The sequence below is a fragment of the Cavia porcellus genome, unplaced genomic scaffold (genome assembly GCF_034190915.1).
Source record: "Cavia porcellus strain 051 isolate PalLab524CR breed Dunkin Hartley unplaced genomic scaffold, mCavPor4.1 scaffold_21, whole genome shotgun sequence".
Taxonomy (NCBI): domain Eukaryota; kingdom Metazoa; phylum Chordata; class Mammalia; order Rodentia; family Caviidae; genus Cavia; species Cavia porcellus.
The window spans coordinates 9,720,260-9,747,401 of record NW_026947504.1 but is presented as its reverse complement, the minus strand read 5'-3'; the positions used below and the strand labels follow the sequence as shown (position 1 = coordinate 9,747,401).

Genomic DNA, 27,142 nt, shown 5'->3' with positions numbered 1-27,142 from the left:
CAGTCATCTTCAACGCTGTGGACACGTAACTCCAGAGATCAGAAGAACCAGATTCTGAATTAAGTACCAACAGCTCCAGGCCTAAAGCAAAAGTCTTGGCACTAGGAAGCAGCATGATGATTGAGATCCCATTTGAATATCACCTCTCCTACCCATCAGCTATGTGGCCTTACACAAATCGCTTCATCTCTCAGACTTCAAAGAACAGTAATAAAACAGGCAGGTGTGACAGCGCCCACCTGTCATCCCAGCACTAAGGAGGCTGAGGCAGGAGGAACACCCCTCGCTAGAAGCCAGCCTGGAGTACATAGTGAGTACATAGTGAGTTCAAGGTCAGCCTGAACTACATAGCAAGATCTGGTCTCAAAACAAAACCAAACAACAACAAAATGATAACAGGATTCAATTCATAACAACATAAAGCACTTAGCACAGTGTCTGATACGTAAATGCTATGTAACACACTCTCATCTCTGGGCTTTTATCTTTGCCATTCTAATCTTCTAAACAAGCTTCTTCCTGAAAGCTTGTGGCTCACTCCTTGTATTTTCCCTTATTATCCCTCTCTGCGCCTGCCTTCCTTACCACCCCAATTAAACCAGTGGCCCCCACCCCTGTGAATAAACACTGCATCTCTTTATTTTTGTCCACAGCCATACATATGCATATATTTACAGATATGCGTGTGCATATATTTACATATATAGTGATTATTATTTATGGGGGCGCTGGTCCTTGCTCACCTAAAAGGATTCCAGGGCACCACTTTTGTTTTGTTGACTGCTGTATCTAACACCTGTAACAGTGGTGCTTGGCATGTAATGAGTGTTTAATAAATATTAACTGAATGAATAAACAGAAGCTATTTTTCCTATAATGGCTGGAAGGGTCATCAGAGACCAAAGTTCTTCACAGGCCAGGAAATGGAGATCAGCAGCTATCAGATGATCTGCCCTCTGGATCCTGCCTCCCCAGAACTGAGTGGTGGAGGATGGGGATTTTCTTCCTGGTGGCACTGCTCAGCTTGGCCAGCCTGCTTGGAGCCTGCAGGTTAGCACGGGGTGGCAGGTTGGTGCCCTGTGCTCCACATCTGAGGGCTGGAAAGAAGCCGATGGCTCTCTTAGCTCTCCTCCCAAAGTGCTAGGGCCCTGGGGACCTAGTGATTGGTCTACAAAAGCAAAAAAGGACAGGTAGAGATTCTGAAGTCTGCTCTGGATATCCATCAACAAAAGTGCTTGGAGCTGAGCAGGACTTACAGACAGGTGCGGCTGGAGGAGCCAGAGCCACCACACTTCCCTCCTAAAATCCACAGGCTCTGAGGACTGCACAGCTTTCTGCACTAATTGAAGGCCAGCAACTGCACTTGGATGACTTCCTCTGGTAGGGACACAGAGGACCCTGTGAGGACAAACCTGAGCTCAGTTCCACCATTTATGGGTGCCCAACTTTGCTAGGTATCAACTAACTCTTTTTTTCTTTTTTCCTGGTACTGGGGCTTGTACTCAGGGCTTTTTCATTGAGTTACATCCCTAGCCCTTTTTTATTTGAGACTGAATCTGGTTAATTGCTAGGGCTATACTTGAACTCCTGATCCTCCTGCCTCAGCCTCCCAGAGTGCTGGGATTACAGACAGAAGTCATCACACGTGGTTCCGACTTTTTTTTTTTTTAATCGGTACCAGGAATCAAACTCAAGACAGCACACTTGCAAGGCAAGTGCTTATGCCACTGAGCTAAATCCCCAGCCCCGGTTCCGACTTTTTGAGTCAGGATCAAATGAGATGATACAGGTACCGCATTGGACACAGTGCAAGGCCCCGAGCAAGTCCATGATAGCTTTAGCTTTGATATATGACCCCACTAGTAGGCAAAGTCACCCCCACACCTCACCAGCTCTTCCCATTGCCCCCTGGAGCTGGGAATCTGAACACAGGGTCTGCCAGGGAAGGAAGGCAGCACCAAGGAAGTTCTTAAAGGACCCCACTTTCCCAGTGGAATAGCTTCAAAAGAACTAAGGTTCCAGCTGTAGTGTATCAGCCACCCAAATCTCTATTCTCCCAAAGTGAGGCCAGGCCCAGAGCTCCCTGGAGGTTGAGGAGACAACTGCAAACATCCTTTGCTCCCTTCCCCACCTGTCCCACTACCCCAGTAACAAAGTTTATTAAAAGCGATTCCAGCAGTAATCAGAACGTGATTACTGTTCCTCAAGAGTCATGAGTCTTCTACTTCAGCCCTGTGAGCCAGCTGAGGACCTTAGTTTCCTCATCTGTATAGAGAACAGCAAACGTCTGCCTCTCGGGATAAACGCAAGGTTTAATTCGGTTCAGCACTGTGCCTAGGACACCAGCTGCCTCTTTTAATATTCCAGCAGCCTGGTGAAGCCAGTGCTTGCCGTAAGCATTAATTGCTTAGAAAAGAACACTCTGTACAGCTTAGGCAGTGCTCGTCTAGACCGCGGCCAGGCCAGACCCTCGGCCCGGGCCACCCTGCGGGAGCCGGCGCCCCCTGCGCTGGGGCCAGAGCACCCGGAACCCTCAGCGTGAAGGTGGGGCCGGGAGAGGCAGAGCCAGGAAGGCACAGGTGGAACCTGGAACCGGGGGCGCCTCGCAGGCGCTGGACGCTCCCGGAGAAGTGCCTTGCGCCTCCGCCCTGTCACTCTCAACTTCCCAACGCCAGCGGCCGGGCCAGCTCCGCCTCGGTCTACGCTAGCGCTCCTGCCGCGAGGCGGTCGCGGGTCAGGCACAAGGCCCGGGGTGACCCGACCCCGCAGAGGGAAGCGAGCTTTCCGGAGCCCCCAGCGGTGCCCAGGCGCGGGGGCTCTCGCCTGCTCGGGGGCCGCCGAGGCCCAGCGCCCCTCACACACGCACACACGCGCAGCAGCCGCGGGGAAGGCGCGCGGCCGCCCGAGCCCCCCCCCCAGCCCGCGCGCGCCCCCGGAAGGCTGGGCTCGGGCGCGCGCGTGCCCGCGGGGCGGGGGAGGCGGCGGGAGCGCGTGCCCGCGGGAGCCGAGCCCCGCTGCGCCCGGCCGGGCGGGGGCGGCGGAGGCGGAAGCGGGGGCGGCCGGAGCGCGGTGGGGATGTTTAAAGGAAATTTACAATCATTTCCTCTCTGTGGTTTGGTGACAAATCAACAACATCCTGTTCTTTTGTGAGGCTCCGGGCGCCTGCGAGGCGGGGCGGCGCTCGGCTCTTAAAGAGACACGCACGGCCCCTCCCCCACGGCTCACAGAAGCCCCTCCGCCCGCCCCAGGGCGCCACCTCCGGGGCTGCGGGCCGCGACCCGAGACCCGCGCCGGCCCCTCCCGGCCCCAGGGCGCCAGGCCACCGCCGCTCGGGAGATGTCGCAAGCCGGGGCCAGCTCCCGCCGAGGGGCGGCGGGCGCCCGCAGGAGGCTCCCTTCCTCCCCCGCTCCGGCTGCGGACTCCGGGGGCTTTGCATCCCTGCCTCCGCTCGAATTCTCCAGCCCCCCAAAGAGTGGGTTTAGTTAAAATGTCAACGTCCGCGCACGAAGTTTATCCAAGCCGAGAGAGAGGGACAGGGAGGGAGACAGACAGAGATGCAGCGATAGATAGAGGGGGAGAGAGAGAGAGAGATGACTTCCCGAGCTGTAGGAGTAATGAAAATCAGATGGCAGATGGGTAGGAACAGAAAAATAAAAAATAAATACTCTACTGCCCTCCTGGGATTTCGTTCATTCAATCGTTTAATGAGTATTTTTTTTACTAAATACTGGGCACCCCCAACAGGAATGGGAGAGACACGGTCCCTGTCCCCAGAAAGGCGACTTAGATCTTCAAAACTAAGCCAGTGGGCAGGAATATTTCAACTCCAGAAATGCCATGATAAAAGAGCATCCTATTCTAGAACAGCAGCTGTATAGGGAGAAGTCAGAGGTGACGGAGCCGAGGCCCACGGGTGAGAGGCGCCTGTCCGCATCCCGGACTAGGCTGAGGGGTCCACACGTACTGCAGGCTGCACGTGCCCTGGCCCAGCTGAAAAGCATCTCCAGGGCCAGATTTCCCCACCAGGAGAGCCTGGGAGGTTGGCACACAGGACAGTGAGACCTGGGTCCTGCTTGGATCCTGTGGCCTGAGGCTTCTGACCTGGGAAATGAGAAGGCCACACCTTCAGGAATCTTCAATCTGGGTGCAAAGCAAAACTCAACCCACTCAGATCCCTGGCAACAGGGCCGAGACATTGGCATTTCCGGGAAGGTTCTGGAAGAGGCAAATTTAGCTTGTGGACAGGTTTAAGAGCCACATATTTGAATGATCTGAAGTTTGGGTTTGAAGACAGCACAGGTGGGCACTGAGTGCTTGGTATCGGAGGTACCAAGCCCTGAGCAGGCATCATGTACGTTTCCTCCAAGTTACAAGTAAAACCTCTGTGGAGCAAGCTAGGTGGTTATTATTTCCATTTCACAGATAAGGAAAGGGAGGCAGAGGTTATGCGCTTTGCTCAGGGACACACAGCTGGTAAGCCAGCTCAGTGTGCTCTAAGCCAGGTGCCTTTCTGGTGACCTGATGGGGTTGGTGAACACAAGAGTAGCTACCGAGATGGGAGCGTGGGGTGCCATAAGCCAGGATGGTCCCTGCATCTTGCACTGAGGCAGCCTAGCTGCCCGGGGTGGTGGTGCCAAGTGACAGAACAGCCTCGTATGGTATTTCCCTCTGCAGAGACCCTCTTGGTCATTTCAGAGATGATTCCCATAAACCCAAGGCACAGCTTTCGCCAGAGGGAGAAGCCATTTGGTAGCATAAGAAAGAGAAAGGATTTCCTATATACCTCAGGAAGGGCCAGCACAGAATACACTCCTCCGCCCTCCACACTCTCCCATATGGGGCAGTCCACTGCCCTTCCCTTTGAACTCTTCCATTTGTGTGTCCTCTGAGCCAAGACTCAAAAAACTAGGCGCACACCAGGATAGGTTCCCTGGCTCTCATGCCAGGATAGGCAAGGGACAATAATAAAAAGCAGAAATCAGAAGAAAAGATGATCTTGTCTTCTAGTGGAATAGTATGTAGCTATTAAAAAGGGAGTTATGTGCACCAGAGAGATGTCCATGGTTGATAAGGGTCTGAATAAGATCTTCTCACTGACAGTCACATAAACACTACGTGAGCAAGTGAATTTATACCTGCAACCACGCACTGCACGCGCACACACACACCAGACTGAAAGTAACAGCAATTGGGCAGATACACGGTAGAACGCAAAAAGGGGGGCTTTTTGTGATACACTTTCACTGTACTTTCTCTGTATTTATTTCCACAGTATTTTTTTGTTTGTTTGTTTGTTTTCAGTACTGGGAATTGAACTCAGGACAGGTGCTGTGCCACAGAACTATATCCCCAGCCCTCTTCACAGTATTTTTAATCGGTGTCTAAATTGCAGTCAATAGCCGTGTGCGGATTAGAAACAGTGCTTGTGTTTACCAATGATCATGTAAATACCTAAGGGGACTATCTGAACCCTCTCTGGGTGGATGGCCCCCTAGCTCTGTCATCTTTTCTGAGTTTGCAGCTGACACCTGGATCTCCTTCCTCTCACGGTTGCTTCACCTCAGCCTGCCCAGCCTGCTGGGCCAGTGGGAATCTCTTACCTGGTCAAGCAGCTCTCCGCCAGTCCTCCACTGTCACGCCACACCTGGGTCCTAGCAGGCCGATCCGAGTGAGAGCTGCTGGCTGCAGCTGAGATGAGAGATGACAAAACTCATGTGAGGGGGGACAATATTGCAGCTTCTACTCAGCGGTGCTAGTAGTGGTGTGCATGATGGGCCGACGGTGGTCTTCAGGGCTCCTAATTTCCCTTTATGTCTGTGTGTTGTTCTGGAAGCTGAGAAATGGAATCTGACAGTCTAAGCCCCAAAGAGAAACAATAGTGCTTGGTGGTCAGAATAGAGTGCAGAAATCCCTAAGAGAGAGTTTGAGGCTGTACATAATGCCGTGTGCCCATCAGTCTCCCGCTAGAAGCCAGGCACCCCCACGCAGGACCTGAATCTTCAGCAGAAGGTGAAATGTCTGGCTGTCCTGTTTCCTCCTGTTTTCTTAGGCGTGTCGTGTCGTGGTTCAGAGCATGCATTAAGACAGAAAACTCAGGTGGGACTTCCTAAGCTCAGTTTGGTCTCATCAGAGCTACTGCCAGCCCTACTCTTACCTGGGACAGACAGTAAATCTAATTGCTAGTTTTGTAGCTAACAATACAAGGTTCTCAGCAATTGCAATCTTTACCAAACAAGTGAGAATAAGGAAGGTGAACGAGAGAGCAAAGTTCAAGGGTATTTACACACCTATTAGCCTACTTGGCCTCTGACATTAGCAGTCCTGTCTGCCAGAATCCTCTGTGGTTGAGCTATTATCTCATTCAAAAACTACCAGCTTCCCTCTGAGTAGTGGTGCACAGCTGTAATCCAGCCTACACAGGAGGCTGAGACAGGAGAATTTCAAGATTGAGGCCAACCTGAGCAAGTTAGTGAAACTTTATGTCTTAAAATAAAAAAATAAGGCTGGGCGTGTAGATTGGTCATAGTCTGCCCCAATTTCAATCTTAGTACTGAGGGGGAAAGAGGACAAGGAGGAGGAAAAGGGGAAAGAATGAAGGAATATCCTCACCGTTACGTGAAGTCCAGATTTATATATGTTTGAGTGCTACCAGCTACACAGATAGATCCAGGCAGGTGAAATTCCTTCCTTCCCCACCCAGGGCTTGGCCACCTTTGAATCTTCTCCTTCAAAGGACAATCCTTCCTGTTGGTTTGTTCGTTTTGGGTCTCATTCTACAGTTCACTGGGGCCTCAAAGTCACTGTGTAACCCGGGCTGGCCTTGAATTTGTGATGGTCTTCCTGCCTCAGCCTCCCTGGGGCTGGGGTTACAGGTGTGCACCATCACACCCAGCCCCTCCTTCTCTCTCCCTGCTGTGGCTCCCCCTTCCTCCAATCTAGTTAGAAAAAAGAAAGTTTCTGGGGATAGGAGGTTTAAACTGATGGGCCATTAACAGCATAACAAAGCAAAAGGAATTTTCCAGGTCACCAGCCAACAGCTTCAGAGCAGCACTATTTAAAACTTGCTGCTTTAGGGCCAAATGGTGGGGGGCAGGGGAAGCATTTCTTCTAGTTGATGGGGAACTGGAAAGCGATTTTTTCTGGCCAGCAAAACCAGTAACATCATAAAGTTCAGCTTGGTTTGCATGCAGGCTTTTTATCAATGTGCTCAAAATGTAGATTTTTGGGAAAAAAAGATGTCTATTGCTGAAACCTTAAATAAAAGATTCTCTCTGGCTTTGGATTTAGGAAACACCTCGATCCCTGCTCTGGCCTTGAGCATGATTTTCTAAAATATAACATGCCTGTAAATTTCTTGTAGCTCTCTGATCAAACACAAGCACATGCAGGCGTGAGCACACACACACACACACACACACACACGAACACGCATACACATGCTGCGTTAGTACAGCTGTGGCTAAGGCTGCCCAAAGTGCTTGGGTATACCGTGTTCTCCCCGACTGCATTTTAAAAGTGCACCGGCGGGCAGGCCCGGGGTTGCCAGCTGGGGTCTCAAGCAGCAGCAGCCCTGCTTTGTGGAAATGCCCTTTCTCCAAGGATCACCTTTGCCATGGAGGGGAGAACGCCCAGCAAAGCGTGCCTGAAATTCCACAGGGGTCCCTTATCACCTCTCCCCGTTGCTGTCCAGGGATTTCCACAGGCTCTGGCCACCTAGGAAGGCCCCAAAACTCCTGTCATCTCTTGCCAGGCACAGTGGAGCCTGCCGTGCCTGTAATCCCCTAACACTCAGGAGGCTGAGACAGGAGGTTGATGAGTCCAAGGCCAGGCTGAGCTACACAATGGAACCCTGTCAAAAAACATTTTTCCCCTTAACCTTAGGACCTCCTGGGGGCCCTGCCAAATTGAACAGATATGCTTACGTGGTAAAGATGGCCCCAATTACTATGGCTTGCATTATGATTTTCCAATTGGAAGGGAGTACAAAAGCAACTATATCATATTGTCAATTTTGATCTTTCCCCAGGCTAGCGGTAAACAAAACAGTTTTCTCATGATGTGGGGCAGCAGCGGCAAGAGCAGCCCCAGCCACGTCGTCACCGTCACCAGCCATGTATCACCGACACACCGCAGGAACTGGCAAAGCTTTGATGTCTGGTAGGTTAGGTGTGTAACACGCATGCTCAACTTTCACGGGTTTATGGGGATGTAAACACATCATAAATCGAGGTGCATCTGTAGCTATATACATTTTTCAGCTTCTGTATTATGGTGGCTTCCCGAATTTTTTTTTTTTTTACTTGATTATTATTATTTTGGTCTTTTTGAGACAGGATCTTGTTATGCAATTCAGGCTGGCCTTGAGCTCACTTTGTAGCCCAGGCTTGTCATGAATTTGCAAGGATCCTCCTGCCTCAGCCTTAACAGTGCTGGGATTACAGGAGTGTGCCACCACACCCCGCTCAAATTTTTTAAAAAAGCAACAGCATCCCTTTCGAAGGAATGAAAAATCTGGAACATAGGAATGAAACGATTGTTTCTGGTGAAAGGTAATCACAATGTTCAAAAAGGCCCTTGGGATTCAAAACTGGGGGAAAATATTTTAGAATATCATTGCATTATTACTTTCAGTAATTTTTTTAGTATACATAAGGATGTAGCTTAGTGGTAGGCAGAATGCTCAGCTAGAATGTATGAGACCCAGGACGTGATCCCTAGCAGAGCCCCCTCTCCCACCACCCCACCCAACCCAAGGAAGGAAGGGAGTTAAGGAGAGACGGAAAATGATATGGATCAGAAGTCTACACTGTAACCCTCTTCGGTCCAGCCCCTGCTTACCTGAGCCATGTAGCTCTTTTCATCTGGTCTTACTCTTGCTTGGGTTCTTGGTTTTCTTTGTGTGAGTCCTCTGTTGGTTACCTGGAAAGAGACACAGAAAAGATAAGAGTTTTTAGCAGGGCATGGTGGCACACGCCTGTAATCCCAGCACTCAGGAGGCTGAAGCAGGAGGATCATTGTGAGTCAGAGACCAGCCTGGGCTACAAAGTGAGTTTAAGACCAGCCTGAACTGCACAGTGAGACCCTGTGTCAAAAAGACAAAAACAAAACCACAAGAGCTAGATTTTTTTTTTTTAGACCTTACATATTTGAAAATAACTTTCTTTTTTTAATTTATTTTTTGAGATGGAGTTTCACTATGTCCAGTCTTGCCTTGAATTTTGGGCTAAAGTGATTCTCCTGCTTCAGCCTTCTAAGTTTTGTGTTTTTGTTTTGTTTTGTTTTGTGTTTTTTTGTTTTTGTTTTTGGTGCTGGGGATCAAACTCATGACCATCTGCTTGCCAGGCAGGCACTTACACCACCGTGCTAAATCCCCAGCCCCTTCAGCCTTCCAAGTAGCAGAGCTGCAGGCGTACACCTCTGAACATCTGGCATTCATCACTCTTGGATCATTTTGCTAGGTATAAAGTCTTAGATTGCATATCTTTCCCTGACTCCACAACCTCTGCCTCCCCATCAAGCTAACCCACTCCAGGTTCCAGATCTCTGAACTAGCAGCTCCTTTTGCACAGACCATTTATCCCCTTTCCCACGCCTGCATCTGTGACACTGCTGAGAAAAATAAGTCATCATTTTCATCAGGGAAATGTCTACCCCTACAAGGCTGGGTGGCTATGTCTTCAACGAGCTCCCACAACAACTAGCACTGGTCCCCTTGTTATACCCATGAGACAGGATTATCACGGCCTCATTCCCAAAGTCTTCCATGTCATGTGTGAGGGCTGGGAATACACAGCCACAGTGCCACTCTGAAAATATTTATAGGGAAAAAATGGTCATGATTGTTTGAATTATCATCTACAATAAAGTGTTTGCAAAATGTCCTCATTAGTTTCAGATTTTTGATTAAAGAAAAAGATTGCCCTGGAGGAAAGAAATGCTACCTTTTGTGTGTGTGTGTGTGTGTGTGTGTGTGTGTGTGTGTGTGTGTGTGTTTGAGACAAGGTCTCACTATGCAATCCAAACTGGTCTCAAACTGACTATGTAACCCAGTTTGGTCTTGAATTCACAGCAACCTTCCTGCCTCAGCCGTCCAAAGCCTGGGATCATAGGCGTGTATCACTAAATCCAGCTAAGTTTTTGTTTGACACGTTTCCTTTGAAGGCAGGTACCAGTTCTGCTCTCCTCACTGCTATTTTCCCAACACTCAGACCCCAAGGAAAGACAGCTTAATAAATAGTAGCTGAATGCAGAGCACCTGCCTAGCATGCATCATCAGCACCAAGAAAAGCACAAAGAGTTGCTGAATGAATGAACTGCTCCACATAAAGCAAGATCTATGCATTATTCTACAAGGAAAACTAGCAGAAAAAAGTACCTACTGTCTTTACCATTTTGGAATAGGGGACTTGTACAGCAAATTCAGTCATTATTGCCAGCCACCCCGGAGGCCAACCATCACCCTCTCCCCACCCCGTCCCAGGAGTAGCCATGCTTCTTTGGACACCTGAACTTGATGCTCCGGAGTCTGCAGGCCCTGACCCTGGTCCCTTTCCTTCTGTCCCTCTTCAGTATGAAGTCCTGTGGCCTCCTCTTCCTTCTCAGTAACTTTCACACTGACAATCCTTTCATACTCCTCTTGCTGGTCCTCTCATTTTGACCTCCATCACCCTGTGCTTGGGCTTTCACACGGCCCTTCCTTCATTCCAAGTCACCTTGGCCTCTCATATTCATCTCTTGGAAGTGTTCCAGGCAGCTGGGCTAGTTAGAAATACTGTAGGTAGTCAGACAGGGCTGGGCCCTTGAAGAAGCCAGCACAAAGGACTGGATGGCTAGTGATCCTGGAGGAGACACACACCCCTTGCTGTGGGCCAGACCTCGGGACAGAAGGCAAAACAAAGCGACCACACCTTTAAGGATGTCTGGATCACCTTGAGAAACCTCGAGTCGCCATTCCAATCCCCTATAGGAAGAGTCACTGATCTTAAAGCATGCTCAATTGCTACATGACTCGCTTCCCCATTTGTCCCCGATTTGGTCAATTTTACCTGAACAATTAACCTTATTGGATGACCATAGCTCTGTCCCACCTCATGCCCATCTGCCTTGTGAGTTCCCAGTTTTCCCCAATTTTAGGCCCGCCTCACCCCATGGTTTTATTCTATAAAAATCTCCGGAAAAGGCAGAGTCCTTGGCAACCCGCTAGGGACCCCTTCTGTCTCTCTCGGGCAGAAGCTTTCTTTCCCTCAATAAATATATTCTACTCTTAACCTCCGTTGTTCCTAAAATTCTTTTTTCGGTTTTAGAGAACAAGAACTCATTCTGAATGTGTAGTAGGTCGGGAGTTGTGTTCCCCTATCTCAGAAGCTTCACTTTCATCCATCTGTTCACTGTCCAATCACTTTCTGAGGTTCCTAAATTCCTTTCACAGTAAGCTGTAACTCCTCTGCCGGTTTCCTATCTTAACAATCACTTCTAACACTCTCTGTTTTCCTTCCACACACACCCACCACTTACACACACAGCTCCCTCTGGTCAAACGAGAGATGAGTCAGTCTCAAAAAGAAGACAGCGGATTTAACACATAGTTTGTGCATTCTCTCCTCTGGAATGTTCTCCTCCTATCTCCCTTAATCCACTTCATCTTTGCAGATCCAATTTAAATCTTCCCTTCTCCAATTTACCTCCATCTACAACTTTAGGCCTTGCTGATCTCTCCAACTTTAAAACTCAAACAGTGTTTGTCTTCTTTGCAGCCCAATTAAATTCTCACAGGTGCCTCCAAGGTACCACGCAGTCTGCATAGATCAGTGTCAGCCTCCTCCCACAGCCTGGGTGGGGCTCCTGATGGTAAGGCCACCTTAGGAGTCCAACACACGCGCACACACACACACACACACACACACACACACACACACACACCAGTTCAATACAGTAACTTTCAGCAAGTGATAGGAAAGCCACCTTCAGAAGCACACATGAGTTAAATCCCAGCCCTACAATCACACAGTATTGGTAGGTGGAAAAGTGTGTCTGTTTGTGAGTGCATCTGGGCAAGCAATTTAAATCCTCTGAGCCCCAGGGTACTCCTCTATAAATTGGGATAACAACAGTGCTACCTTGTCAGCTTGTTGGGAAGATGAAATGAGATTATGCCAGGTAAGGGAGTTTGTACACCGCTCAGCTCCACAGCTAAACACTCACTGTATGCTACCCGCTGTCAGAACAGGCATCCAGTCCCTCTCCCTGGAGTCAAACGTGGGTCTTGGCTTCACTGTCTTCTGTCACCGAGCGGCCTTACAGTGACGTCCCGCCAGTTCCTCCTGCGTCTTGGGACACGTCCATTATCTCAGGCCCCACTCTGTCTTTCTCCTGCCCTCAGCACAGGACCGACTCATTGGCTGCCTTTGGTCTGTGAACCGTCTAAAGCCTTTCTTTCTCCCACTGAATTGTGATCATTCTATTGTCAAAGCAACACATGCTGCCTGTCTAAAAAAACATTTAAAGTGCAAAAGATGTAAAAGTGAAGAATGAAAATCTGACTCCCCATCCAAACCTCATTCTTACTCTTCCCCCACACAATTTCTATTCTTCAGAAGTATCCAAGCCAGATGTGGTGGCACATGCCTGAAATTCCAGCACTCAGGAGGCTGAGGCAGGAGGATTGCCATGAATCTCCAAGGCCAGCTTGAACTGTAGAGCAAATCCTGTCTCAAAATGACAGAAAAAAAGGAAAAAAAGGTAACCAGGCAGCAGCCTCTTGGGTGTATTCTAGAAATCCTTTCCATCTATAGAAGCACACACAACACACATGCAAGTTCTACGACTTGCTTTAGTCACTGAACAGTTTTGAGCACCTTTCTGCAGCCATACCTAATGGGCATGACACATCACTTAATAGCAGCACAAGTCTCCTTTATAGAGAGGTCTGTCCTTGCTGACTTCATCGGCCCCTTGCAGATGGGCAGTTAAGTTGCTCCCCCTAGAATGTGGCAATGAGCATCCTTGAATTTAGATCTCTGTGGACCCCACAAGCGCTCAAGCCTTCTGCTTGCCAGATTAGACAGACCGACTCTTCAGCTGGTTTTTCTCCTGATTCCCCACCTGGACAGTGTTCAGTCCCGGACCTGCTGACTCATGGACTGGCAGCATGGCCCCTTCCTCCTAAGCTCAGAATAGAAGAAAGAGGTCACTGGACCGCTTCCTCGACATCCAGCCCAGCGGGAGCTCACGGAAGCGGGCTCCTCCTTCTCTCTGGAACATAGGGGAAATCTTGGGTATCTGGGGACAGAACTTCAGAAAGGGACTGCATTCTCGGGTAGCTGAGGAAGCCCAGCACAAGAAGGAAATGCGTATTTGGTTCTGGAGACAAACTCCAGCTGCTTTCCGTGGGGCTGAGAGGGCTGGAACTGTCCTGCCAGGGACAGTAGCTGTGACGGGCTTCAGGTGGTGGCTGGGAGGAAGTGAATGCAGGCTCCTGATCAGCAGTGACGCGGCACTATTATCCAAGCCCACATCCGTCCCCTACACACTGTCCTTCCTTAGGCCAAGGACAGGATGGGATGTGAGAAGTGGGGCTGCACAGGGCCAGCTCGTCCTGAGTCATCCAGCCACCAACCGTCCCCCGGAGGAGCAGCCTCAGGAGCTGGGGGGAGGAGGGCCCCCCTAGGCTGCGCCCAGGTTGCTCAGTGATCACCAGGGACCTGCAGTGAGGCACCACACCATCCGGAGCTTCGGCAGCCTCCTTCCTTCTCAGTCGAAAAAGCCGCACCGACAAACAGTCCCTGTCCTAGTCTGTCCTTGGCAGCAGGATGTACACGGAGTGCTTAACACAGGACATGACGTCGCATAAGCAGTCAATAAATATTTGATATTTGCTTCACTTACGTCTCCTGGCCTAGCACAGCACTCAATTCAGCGTACGTGCTCAACGAGACAGTTATTTATTATTTACTTGTATTTTTTTGGTGCCGGGGATGTCCATGCTAGGCACGTGCTCTACCACTGAGCCATATCCCCAGCAGAAATGTATTTTTAAGGAGATGAATAACCTCTTCCTTTCTGGGGGATGGACGGGAAAATGACAAAACGGCTGTAACGGCCTATCCAACTTCATTATCACGCGTTCTCTTTTTCTAAGTGCTAGTTACCGAGCCCAGGGCTTCCTGTAGGCCAGGCAGAGGTACCTGGCAGCCCTCTTGCTGTCTTTACAGCTTGTGACAGTACAGTTGGGTTTGTTTTCACCTTTCTTTTCTGCCTTCTTTGCTTCCTTTGTTTCCCCTCCCTCTTCCTGCCTGTCTTTCTTTGGACATGGAGTCTTGGTGTGCTGCTCAGGCTGGCCTCGAACCCCGGCTCAAGCAATCTTCTGGCCTCAGTCTTTGGAGTAGCTGGGACAGTGGGTATTTACCACAGTACCCATGTTTTTTTATCCTTCTTTTTTTCTTTTTCCTCACTTGCTCCTCCTTTCCTCTCCTTTCTAAAAGATACTATAGCCAGGGACATGGCTCAGCAACACAGAGGCCTGCCTGGCAAGCACAAGACCCTGAGTTTGATTCCCAGTACAAAAAAACAGAGAGGAAGAAAGCCTTTACTGCCGCCCTGCCCCAGGGGAGCCAGACTGGACCTCCCCACTCTCAGCCTCCCCTCCCAAACTAAAAGATACTGGGTTCTCCCTAGTTTATCCTTAAGAGCTGGTCACACAAAATATAAATTCATAGTCACAGTCTCACAATCACAATGCAGTTACTAAAGCGAAACCAAGAGTCCCAGACTATAGAGTACCTAAGGAGAGACAGGTGTGGTATTATATGCTTATAAATAGTCTGGGAAGCTGAGGCAAGCAGTTTGCTAGTTCAAGCTCAGCCTAGGCAATTGTTATGTTTAGATTTTTTTAAAAAATTGATCCCATGGGGCTGGGGGTTTAGCTCAGCGGCATAAGCGCCTGCCTTGCAAGTGTGCCGTCATGGGTTCAATTGCAGGTACCGATAAAAAGGAAAAAGACCAAAAAAATTGATCCCAGGAGCTGGGGCTATAGCCCAGTGGCATAGCACCTGCCTGAAAGCACAAGGTTTTGAGTTCAATTCCTGGAACAAAAAAAAAAAAAGTCCCCAGAAGCCTCTGGCTTTCAGAGGTGAGGCTTTTTAGAAGTGTCTGGATCATGGGGCATTATATTCACCAGTGCATCAGCCCACCGATGAATCCACTGTTGAACATGCTGTTAGCAAGTGGGCCGTGGCGGGAAGAGGCAATTCACAGGGGCAGGACCCAGAATCCTCCCTTCTGTCTCTACTTCCCGGCCACAATGATGTGGGCAGGCTTTTTCCTCCAAGGCCCTTCCACCATGCCTTTCCACCCATCATGGATTCAACTTGCTAAAACTATGAGCCAAAATGAACCCTCTCTTCCTTTAAATTGCAAGTGTCAGGTATATTTTCCATCAACAACAAAAGTGACTGAGACTGCAACCTCAGAATTTGACAATGCCCTATCTCTAAATAAAAAATTAAAAAGAGGGCTGGGGATATTGCTCAGTGCAAAAGCCCTGGGTCTAAGGACTAGGAAGATGAAAACTAAGTTTTCACCGAGTAACTACAGAGAGAGTAACTACAGAAAGGGCGCCTGGGCCAGCCCCTCCAGTCCTTACCACAGTGCCCTCCACCCCTTCTGACACGGCTCCCACAAGCATGCTTGGGGCTGCGCTGCAAGGCCAGGTGCCCCTTCCGTGATTCCTGCCCTTTAGTACTCTCTACACGGAACACTTGGGCTCACCCTCCCAGGACCTGTGTCCTCCTCTGGCTTCTCTGAGTAGCCACATTCTTCGGTCATCTTCCTGTCTCCTTTGTCGGTCCCCACTTCTCATCCCTCTTGTAGACTTAACTGCATCCCCTAAAATTCACCTGTGGAAGCTAGGTGCAGTTGCTGTGGTCCAGCAACTCAGAGGCTGTGGCAGGAGGATCACAGCCTGAGGCCAGCCTGGGCAACTTCTCGAGACTGTGTGTCAAAAATAAAAAAGACTTAAATTAGTCTTACCTCTAAGAAAAAAAAAAAAAAAAAAAAAAGATAAGAAGGCCAGTTCAATACTAAAACAATAAGTAAATAAATAAAAATATAAATCATATGTTGATATTGTACCTCAGAATATGATCACAGTTGGAGATAAGGACATTAAATAGATAATTACAAGCCTGGCATGGTGGTGCACTTCTATAATCCCAGCACTCGGGAGTCTGGGGCAGGATTGCTGCAAGTTCGAGGCCACCCTGAACTACATAGAAGACTGTATCTCAAAAAACAGAAAGAAAAAAAGAAAGAATTATGATAAAATGAAGTCATTAGAGGGGGCCTTAATGCATCTTTATAACAAGAGGAAATTAGGATACAGTTAAAGAGAAGAACCTGCAGACAGAGAGGAGGTCATCTTGAAGCCAAGAAAAGTCTCAAAAGAAGCCGACCAGATGTCTACTGTTTAAGCCATCCAGCCTGTGGTACTTTGCCATGGCAGTCGCAGCAAAGCCACGTATCACCAGAACACAGTCAAAACTCCCGAGGCCCAGACCCCTGTACCCGCCTCCCCCAGAGGTTCAGCCAAGCCCACACACCGACACAGGAGCTCTCACCCACTCTCCCATGCTGGATTCCAATGACCAGTTAGGAAATTTTCTTTGCATTGTTTTGCTAATCTATAAATCTGAAGCAGTCCAGGACTACAGAATCATGAAGGTGAGCCCAAGCTGCTGTAGCTTAAAAAGGAGGAAACTCAAGCAACCAAAGACAAACCCAGCTTCTGTCTGACTGCATTACTCCGATGAGCAGCATCTACCTGGAGTGTGCTTAAAAATGTGGCATCACTCTTCCCTCCCCCTCCTCCCCAGCCCAACCAGGGGGCTTCAGTGCGCTCCACGGCACTGTGTCTGTCGTCCTGGGGCTTCCTTAGCCTGTTTCCCCTTGCAGACTAGTGCTTCAGAGCACTTCTACACAGCACGTATGGACTGTGGAGACCCTACTGGCCTGTGTTAGGGAGGGAAGAGGAGGCTCAGGGAGTTATCGCTTGGATCTGGCCCCTGGAGTCATCTGGTGGCCTGATGAAATGATTCGAATAATGGTAACTAGATCACAGTGTCTTTGTAAGAATTAAATGTGGATTTGGACCAGTCTAGAGTTAAAACTCTACATGCAACCTCATGTCACCTTCTTGTCTGTCTGAAAATGCAGAGTGAGCGGTTCAGTTTCTGACAGTGTGGTAGCCAAAGAACCCTGCATAATGTGATGTTCCAGTGGAAAAAATCAAAAATATTGAATAAAATGTAGCATTTAATCTCCCAAATAATGAATTGCTGACCAGTACCCCCTCCCCACCCCCACAAAAAGAAAGAAAAGGATTATGAAGAGGCCAAAAACTAAATGAAAAGGAATTCTGGACTGCAAGTGGCAGGGCAGATTTGGACTAAGGGTTTCTGCCAAAACTTGATGACTTGAAGCTCTTATTTTGATGAGTACGGAATATAAGGGCTGGGGTGGGGATGTAGCCCAGAGGTACAGCGCTTGACTAGAATGTGTCAGGCCTGAGCTTCAATCCCCAGAACCACAAAATTAAAAGAAGAAGAGGTGAGGAGGACCGATTGTAGAAGGTAAGGAGTTTATCAGAAGAACAAAGTGTCCATAACATAGTATTCTCTCTGTGAATAAGAATTAAACCCATACCACAGAGGGCACAGCAAAGAAATTTGTTTGACCAACCTTGATACTGGTAGAGGGAAGAAAAAAGCCTCCCCTGAAAGCTGCTTGCCAGGAGTGGGTACTCTGATTCCTACTATCTGTGTTCTACGTGGTTCAAAACTCTCAGGAATAAAATTTAATTTAATAAGCTTTTTTTGGGTCTTTTTTAGCTGGACTTGAGCTTACCTTATAGCCCAGGCTGGTCTCAAATCTGAAATAATCCTGCCACTTCAGCCTCCAGAGTACTGGGATTTCAGGTTGATAGAAACAGATTCTAGCAACTTACAAGAACCAACACAAATCCTCTCCAAATGATGTAATTTCTTTGTTTGATTGTTTGTTTATTTGTTTTTGCAAATGATGCAATTTCGGTCCACATCAATTCAGCTCACAGGTTAAAAATCAAAGCACACAAGGAAATAAGGCACCATGAGTGACAGACTGCAGAAAAAACAGCAGCGTGGTTAGACCCACAAAATGATGACAGACAATTTCTTCAATGGTTCTGGGCCTGAACCCAGGGCTAGGTAAGCCTTACCACTGAGCCACACCTCTAACCCAGCCCCAGAAAACTATGATGTAATAGAAATCCTAAGTACAGAACACAACTCAGTATTTGTATTTCAAAACACAAACATGAGGCTTAAATATAAAAGTATAAAACAACCAAGCCACGTTAGAAAGAAAGCTAGGATTTGTTTAATAGTAGATTTGACATTGTGAAAGACAGATTTCATAGCCACATATGATGGCACATGCTGGCAATTCCAGCAGTCTGAGAGACTAAGGCAAGACTCCAAATTCCACCCCAGCCTGGACAATTTAGCAATTTACTGAGAGACCCTGTCTCAGTCAATCAATCCACCAATCAACCAATCCATAAAAATTAAAAGGGTTTGGGCTGGGTGTGGGGGTGCACACCTGTAATCTCAGCACTTGGGAGGCTGAGACAGGAGAATCACCATGAGTCTGAAGCTAGTCTGGGCTACACAATGAGTTCAAGGCCCACCTGAACTATTATAGTAAGACATTGTCTCAGAAAATGTAAATAAATAAATAAGAAAGGGCTGGAGATGCAGCTCACTGTGTAGGTTCCAGGTTCAGTGCCCAGTGCTAAAAAGAGGAGGAGAAAGGGGAGGAAGGGGCTGGGGATTTAGCTCAGTTGCATAAGCACCTGCCTTGCAAGCAGGCGGTCGTGAGTTCGATCCCCAGTAGTGATTAAAAAAAAAAAAAAAGAGGAGGAGAAGAAAAAAAGAACAACAGGAAAGAGAAGGAGGAAGAGGAGAAAGATGAAAGAGAGAGAGAGGAGAAGGAAGGAAAGGAGTAAAGGGGAAGGGGGAAAAAGGAGAAAAAAAAATGAAGATGGACATACGTGAAGCCAGGCAACGGAATGGGATTACCTAGAGTCACATATAGTACACAAACAATACTTATTTCATTGTGTTTATGGAAGATAAAATGGTATTTGTAGAGAATCAAGAGAGACTTGAGTAAGGGGAGTGTGGTACAAAACTTAAGGATACAATTTAATTCAGATATACTACTCACCCTCAAGGGCAACCTGACATTCGCAGAACCTCAAGAATGAGCACCTCTCACATTTTATGCCAGGATTCCTCGCTAGTTTTACACTAGGAATGGCCCTGCAGAGAATTTTTCTAAATTTCTATATGATGTCAACATCTGGATCCAGAAATTCCAAGAAGAATAAATGCACAGCTAGATACATCACAGCGAAACCACAGAGGGTGTGAGACACACACACTCAGAAACTCCAGAGCTGGCGCTGTTCTAGCTCAGGGGTGAAGGGTGCAGTGCTTGCCAGCTTGTGTGAGGTGCTGGGTCCTGCAAACGGAAAGGGACAGGTAGAAATAAGACGTCTCCGGGGAGCTTCCAGGGCCCTAGTCTCAGACTAGCACTGACCTTAGGGCTCTCTTGTTCTGCGGCTTCCAGCTTCTCACATTGTCCAGCTGCTGGACCTTCCAGCTCTCCAGCTCACAGACGGCCACCATGGACCTTCCCACCTCCAAGCCTGTAAGGCTACCCAATAACTTCCCATGCATGTTCTTGTATGTATGTAATCCTTTCTATTGATTCTGTTCCTCTAGAGAACCCTAACCAACACAATACAGAAACTATGTACAACACCATCAACTAACTTCACCTAGGTGCCATTTACAATGCCTTCTATCCCAAACAAGCAAAATGTACAACGTTTTAAAAAGCACTTGGATATGTACCAATAAAAACTATTTGCTCAGTGATGAAACAAGTCTTAAAAAAAAAAAAGAAAACACAGAAATCTAACTCAGAAATTTTCACTACTTAAAATAACACAAGCAGCTGGGTTTGGTGATGTAGGCCTGTAATCCCTGCAGTTGGGAAGCTGAGGCAGGAGGTTCACCCCAAGGCCAGCCTGGACTACATAGCAAGACTCTGTGTGGGAGGAAGGAAGGAAGAAGGAAGAAAGGAAGGAAGGAAGGAAGACAAAAAACTGAAATATAGGGGTCTGCATTGAAAAAGCAAAATTTGTCTGACTTATTAGAAAATAACATCTAGCAATATGAATATTATAAGTACTAGTGGAGTTAGGTTAAATCGTGATGGGAAAAATAACTCCCAACCTGTTAGATGTCAGATTTACAAGTGTGTGATCTCACATCAAAGGAGGAAGTCCTGAAGCAAAGAGGAGCTTAGGAGAGTTTTATTGGAAATAAGAATAGCTTCTGGGTGGCCGGAGGGTCCTCATTGGCAGACAGCCTTGCAATCCAGAGTGCCACATAGATAAGAAGGGCATAAAAACTGTTCAGCTGGGGGCTGGGGGTTTAGCTCAGCGGCATAAGCACCTGCCTTGCAAGCAGGCAGTCGTGAGTTCGATCCCCGGTACTCATAAAAAGGAAAAAGACAAAAAAAAAAAAAAACTGTTCAGCTATATAGCAGCCACAGGTGGCTCTGTGGATTTAAAATGACCAACTGGAACTCAGACTCTAACTCAGTTCTTCAACTTGTAAGGTTTAAAGAAATTGACATTTTAGAGAAAACTGGTTATCTTGCATTTTAAATTCCTCTGAACCAGGAGCCTGTGGGGGGCTGCACCCACGCTGCTGCAGAAGTTCACTTTGGGTACAATCACAGCTGACGCCTGTTCTAGCCCAGTCCCTGAGGTCCAGCTCCTCACCCAGTGCTCTCAGGCCCTGCCCTCACCAGCCACCTCACTCATAAGCTAACTAAATAAACTATTCTTACAAAATGAATGCTAAATATTCCTCCTGCTTTACCCAGCCAGTGTGGTGTCTCTGTGAAGTCACATAGAACAAAGCCGGTCATCTGAGGAGAGTCTGATAAAGGAACTATTTGTAGAGGAGCTGCAGAGCTGCTGCGGCAGCCTGGAACTAGGAAAAATAGGCTCCATAACTGTCACTTCTGGAACCCAAGGGCAAGGTGGGGTAGGCAGTTAGCAGAATCCAGCCCAGCCCTCTCCAATCCCTCTCTCACTCTGTGATGCCCAGATTGGCCTCAAAATTGCATCGATCCTCTTGCTTCAGCTTCCTGAGCCCTGGGACTACAGGTAGCCCCCTCACAGCTTGCTATGCAGTTTAGGGTGCCCTGGAGCTTACTGTGTAGCCCAGGCTGGGCTCAAAGGCATGGCAATCTTTTTGCTTCAGGCTCCCAAGTGCTGGGATCACAGGCATGCACCCACTATGTCTAGCTTCAGATGAGTTCTTAAAATTCAAATTAGAGCTGACTGTGAGAGGTGGTGCAAGTTTATAATCCCAGCTGAGAGGATGGGATAGGAGGATCTGATTGCCTTAAGTTCAAGACCAGCCTGGAGTACATAGTGAGACCGTTTTAAAAATAAACAAATAGGGCCTGGGATTTAGTTCAGCGGTATAAGCACCTGCCTGGCAAGTGTGAGGTCATGAGTTTGATCCCTGATTCCATAAATAAATAAATACTGAAGAATGAAGGAGTAATTTTTTTCCCTCCCTTAGTACTGGGGGTTGAACTCAAGGCCTTCATTCTGAACTATATTCCCACCCTATTTTATTTTATTTTAAATTCTAAGACGGGTTCTTGCTAAGTTGCCAAGGCAGGACTCAAACTTGGGTTATTCATTCCCTGTTTCTTTGTGTCTGAAAAATTAAAGGGCACTTACACTGAAAATAGAAATATTTCCTGGACTTTTTCTTTTCTTTTCTTTTTTTGTTTTCAAGACAGGTTTTACTCTGTAGTTCAGGCTGCCTTAAATTCACCATGTAGTGGGGCTGGGGATTTAGCTCAGCGGCATAAGCACCTGCCTCGCAAGTAGGCGGTCGTGAGTTTGATCCTCGGTACTGATGAAAAGATTAAAAAAAAAAAATTTCACCATATAGTTTAAGGAGATTCTCCTGTCTCAGCTTCTGAGTGCTGGGATTACAGGCACAGTCACCCACATCCAGCTTCCAGGGCTTTCAGTAAGATGAGGATGTGGTGGCTGAGCCTCTGTGTCTGGAAGGGCAGATGGGCCAGGCCTCTGGCAAACCTGATGGGCCTTCAGGGTGGAGCACAGGGAGTGGCTCCCTATTTTTGGCCCATCAGGCTCAGAACAAAGGCAGAGGACTGGATGACCCACGGTGAGGGCCACAGCCCTGGGAGCCAGGACCACAGCCAATAGCATCCAGCTGACTGAACTCTGCACATCTGGGCAATGTGGGCTGATGGAACTGAGTTTGGTAGGTTCCAGATAATTGCTAAGCACAGAGAAAACCCTCTCCCTTAAAACTCCCATTTGGGAAATGGACCAAAGAGCATTTCCTTTTATTATCAAAACCTACATCCTGCTTTCTGCTTTGATTGACTTTACACGTGGACGGTAATGGCTCTACGCCTTGGCTTCCTCATCCTCAATGGGGACAAAGGTTTTTAGGTTCTTTAAGGGCATCAATAATAACCCTAAAAGCAGCAGCGGCGGCAGAACCCTCTGCTTAAAATCCCCTAAGACTTTTCATTGATCGGAAGGGAAAGCGCCAACTATTTACCACAGGTTTTAAGGCAGCCTGTGGCCAGGCCACTGCCTGTTTCTACTGCTCCAGAAGGACCAACTTACTTCCCGTCCCACATCGGCCACACTCTCGGCCACCACATGGCCCTTGCACCTGCTCACCCTTTTGACTGGGGTGCTCCTCCTTTGGGTCCGCTTGTGGCTGCACCTCCTTGGCATCTCTGACCAGATGTCTGTCAGCTTGGTCACCACCACCCTGGCCTTCCCATTCCTTTAGTCTCACTGCCCAGTCACAGTACCTTGTTTTATTGCCTCAATAGCATATCATATATCACTACCTGAAACTATCTTAATTATCTATTTGCATAGTTCTCAACTGTGTTCCCCAACTGAACACACATTCCAGGACTAAGCTTCATCCTGGCTTCTCAGTGCCCAGATGGAGCCCGGTAGGCATCCCATAAACAGTCTCAGCTGTGCGAGTGGGTGATGCACCCTACAGAGTAAGAGCCACTTGGCTGATACTGCACCGCAGATGAGGGGCTGAGCTGGGGCCTGAAGCCAGGTGACATGGGGTGGTGGCTGAGGATCACAGAAGGAGCAGGGAGGGAGCGGAGCCCAGCGATAGCTGAATCCCTGCCTCGCTGGCTCAGAGACTCGTGCTCTTGACCACTGCGCACACGGAGCCTATGCCTGCACAACACCACGCTCCTCCCTTCTGTGCCCTGGTTTATTCTTTGCACACAACCTGGCCCAAGAGCCGGACCGTAAGGAGGTTCTGATAAAGCACTGAATAGAGCAGGAACTAGCAGTATCTTTTTTTTTTTTTTTTTTGACAAGGTCTTGAGCTCACTTTGTAGCCCAGGCTGGTCTCGAACTCAAAATGATCCTCCTGCCTCAGCCTCCCAAGTGCTGGGATCACAGGCCCGCACCACCACACCCAGCTTGACAGTATCATCTTGGACAGCTGTTTGGAAATCCCTACAAAAGCTGAATCAGTCTTCAGTATTAAACCTACAGATATTCAAGCGTGTGTTCAACAAAAGTCATACATAGGAAAGGTGCTAGCAATCAAACCCAGGAGCTCTGTACATGCTAGACAACTGCTGTACTGCTAAGCGCCACTCTCAGTTTAAAAACACTTTGTTTCTGTATTTAATTTTTTTCTTTTTTTTTGAGACAGGGTCTCTGTGTAGGTCAGACAGGCCTTGAACATATTCTTTAACCCAACATGGCCTCGAACTCACAACAATCCTCCCACCTCAGCCTCTTAAGTACTAGGATTAGAGGCATGCATGACCATGCCTAGCAATTTATTTACTTATTTAAAAAATATTTTTTGTGGTACTAGGGAGTGAACCAGGAGGAGCTTTGTATTGGGTTAGGTCCCTGCCTTTTTATTTTTGAGAAAGTTCCCCTATGTAGGCCAGTCTGGTTTGAACTTGAAATCTTCCTGTCTCAGCCTGCCAGAGTACCGGTGTTACCAACCCCATGCCTGGTTTAGAAGCATCATTTTTTTTTTTTTTTTTCATTTTTATTTTACTTTTTGGTACTGGGGATTGAACTCAGAACCTTGTACTTGCCAGGCAGGTACTTATGCCACTGAGCTAAGTCCCCGGCCCAGAAGCAATATTCTTCATAACAACACAGAAAACAATCTAAATGCCCAGTAATGGTAAAATGGATAAATATAGTATATTCCATATTGGAATATTACATAGCAATACAAATAAAACTACAACCACATGCCACAATATGGATGAATACCTTTCTTGCACACATAAAGTACATGCTGTGTAAATCCAGTTATAGGAAGATAACCAGCAGTGAAGTCAAGAGCGTGCTTAGCCTTGTTGGTGGGGCAGCAGCGGGGAGCTTGGTTGGGGGTAGGAAAGGCATGAACAGGGTTTCCAGAATCTACGATAAGGAAGCAAAAAAAGTCTTCTCACCTGAGTGTTCAAGAACTGAGGGCACTGTGCTTAGCTGGGCTGGACTGGGTTTTCTTTCTTTCTTTTCTGATAAAGAGTCTCGCTATGCAGTTCAGGCTGGCCTTGAACTCACTGTGTAGCCCAGACTGGTCTCCAGCTTGCAATGATCCTGCCTTGGCCTCCTGAGTGCTGGGATTACAGGTGTGCACTACGCCCAGCTGTTCTTTCCTTCTGCTTATATTTTATGTGAATTTGAACTAATACAAATTTGAACTGTGCCACCATATACATACATACATACATACATATATATATATATATGGGTCACATATATATATATATAAGGGTCACATATATATATATGTGACCATTTGTGATCAAACTCACAACATGCTTGCCAGACCCCGGGATGGGGGTCTTTTTGAGACAGGATTTCACTGTGCAATTCAGGCTGGCTCTGAGCTCACTTTGTAGCCCAGGCTGGTCTCAAATTTGCAACAATCCTCCTGCCTCAGCTTCATGAGTGCTAGGATTACAGGCATGCACCACCTCACCCAGCTCATAAAAATATATTCATAAAAACTCTTAATTCTGTTACCGAAACTGACAGAATGCAAATCTTACTACACATTCATACCTATGAAGACATCACTCTTGAATTATGTGAGGTCTTCAAGAATGTATCATTTATACAATATTTCACTCCTGTGCTCAGCAGTCAACACAAAGGCTCATACAAGAAGGGCTGGGAAGAAAAGACTAGTGATCTGTATCTACACCCAACTAAATCTTCAAAGTTTCTGTTACACATAACTAGAGGGCCACAGAAATCAGCTATGTAGCTAACTCTGAGCTAAATTACTTGAAAACCATTTATTCCTCACTGAACCCTCTCAAGAGAATGCAATGTGTGCCCCTCCTTTTGCAGGAGAAGCTTGAAGATATTAAAAATAGTGTAGCCAGACATGATGGTGCATGACAGTCCTACCACTCTGGAAGGCTGAGGCAGGAGGAGCCTATGTTTGAGGACCAACTTTATGAGACCCTGTTTCAAAATAAAAATTGGAAAGGATGGCTGGTCCGATGGCAGTGGGTTATCAGAACTTATTAACATTAGTGTCACTAAAGTTGGTGTGCCCCCCCCCCACTGCTAAATTTGACTGGCTTAAAAAAAAAAATTGGAAAGGTTGGGGATGGGGATTTAGCTCAGTGGCATAAGCGCCTGCCTTGCAAGCAGGCAGTCGTGAGTTCGATCCCTGGTACCGATAAAAAACGAAAAAGACCAAAAAATTAAAAAATTGGAAAGGTTGGGAGGATATGACTAGAGATATACAGCTCAGTGATCCCTGTCCAATCCCAGGTACCTTCTACCCAAAAGAAAAAAGTTATGTAAAGTTGACAAGTGCTTAGTATCTTGCCTCCTCCGTCCACACCAGAGAAGCAATAGTGTGGTACATTCTGCTTTAGATTACACTATCTGCTACCATTGAGATCTTCAAGTATCTGCATTGTTAGGGTTAAGTCATCCCTTTGGTCAACTTTTAAAGATATTCAGCCATAAAACTGAGAGTACATCTTCTGCCCTGCAAAAATTCCACTATGTTAGCAATGACAGCTTCAGCATACTTGTTTTAAATTGTTATTAATTTAGAGAACTTTTTTATGTATGTCATTTTCATACCTATGTGAAATTTACTCCAGGATCTCAAACATGCAAACAGTCTATCACTCAGCTCTACACCTCAGCCTATTTTTGCATTTTAAGTTGCATTTTCTCATTTGATACTCAGATAGTTTCCGTTAAAATTCTCATTCTTTACATCAGAACAACTGGATATGTCAACAATCACCTAGCCCTAGCACCTTACTAGATGATGATATGCCAGGTCTGTCGAAGGGCCTTGTGTGCATTAACCTGGTCAAGCTTCGCTCATTCCTTTATATTACAGATGGTAGAACTGAGGCACATTGTTTGAATAACTTCTCCCAGGCTCTTTATATTGGGAGGGTGGGATTAACCCCCATAGCCCACAGTGAGTACCTGCATGCACACCAGTTTCTCAAGCTCTGGAGTTCCCAAAGCTGAAACAACTGACCACATGGAACACAAAGCTCAGAGAGAGCATAGGCTAGTTTTAATCTCTGCTTTCAACACTCTTCCTTTCCTTGAATGATGAGGCTCAAGGCTCCATCCTGCTTCTAAGGCTTCCATCACTAAAGTAAACTGATCCTGGCTCCTCTCTGCTCTGCAGTCCTGAGCCCCCGAGAAGCCTCCCAAGCCCCAGGCTGTGTCCCTCCTTTGCATCCTGCCCGCACTACTGAAGTGAACTATAATGAAACCATCCTTTGATCAACTGTTTGCTTAACATCTATCAATCATACTCAACTGTAAACAGTAGCAGTTCTAGATACTCCATACAGGAGAGTGCAGATGATCCGGGTGGATGGGGTTTTGTTTCCAAGTGGTAACTGAATGCAGGAAAGCATGAGTATGTTGATGCAGATTAGAGAGGAAGCAGGC

At 47.4% G+C, this 27,142-nt stretch overlaps 1 long non-coding RNA gene across 15 annotated transcripts in view; it reads right to left on the bottom strand.

Moving 5' to 3' along the window:
- Positions 1-27,142, bottom strand: part of LOC101787993 (uncharacterized) — a 260,957-nt gene that overhangs the window by 229,612 nt on the left and 4,203 nt on the right. For 14 of the 15 annotated variants that reach the window (XR_010041635.1, XR_010041634.1, XR_010041632.1 and 11 more), the window contains exons 2-3: positions 8,839-8,919; positions 5,601-5,688 (exon numbers count right to left, since the gene is read on the bottom strand). This is a non-coding gene — a long non-coding RNA (uncharacterized LOC101787993). Of the gene's footprint in view, positions 1-5,600; positions 5,689-8,838; positions 8,920-12,201; positions 14,064-27,142 lie in introns of those variants that run through there. The other variant, XR_010041644.1, reaches the window with a different exon arrangement.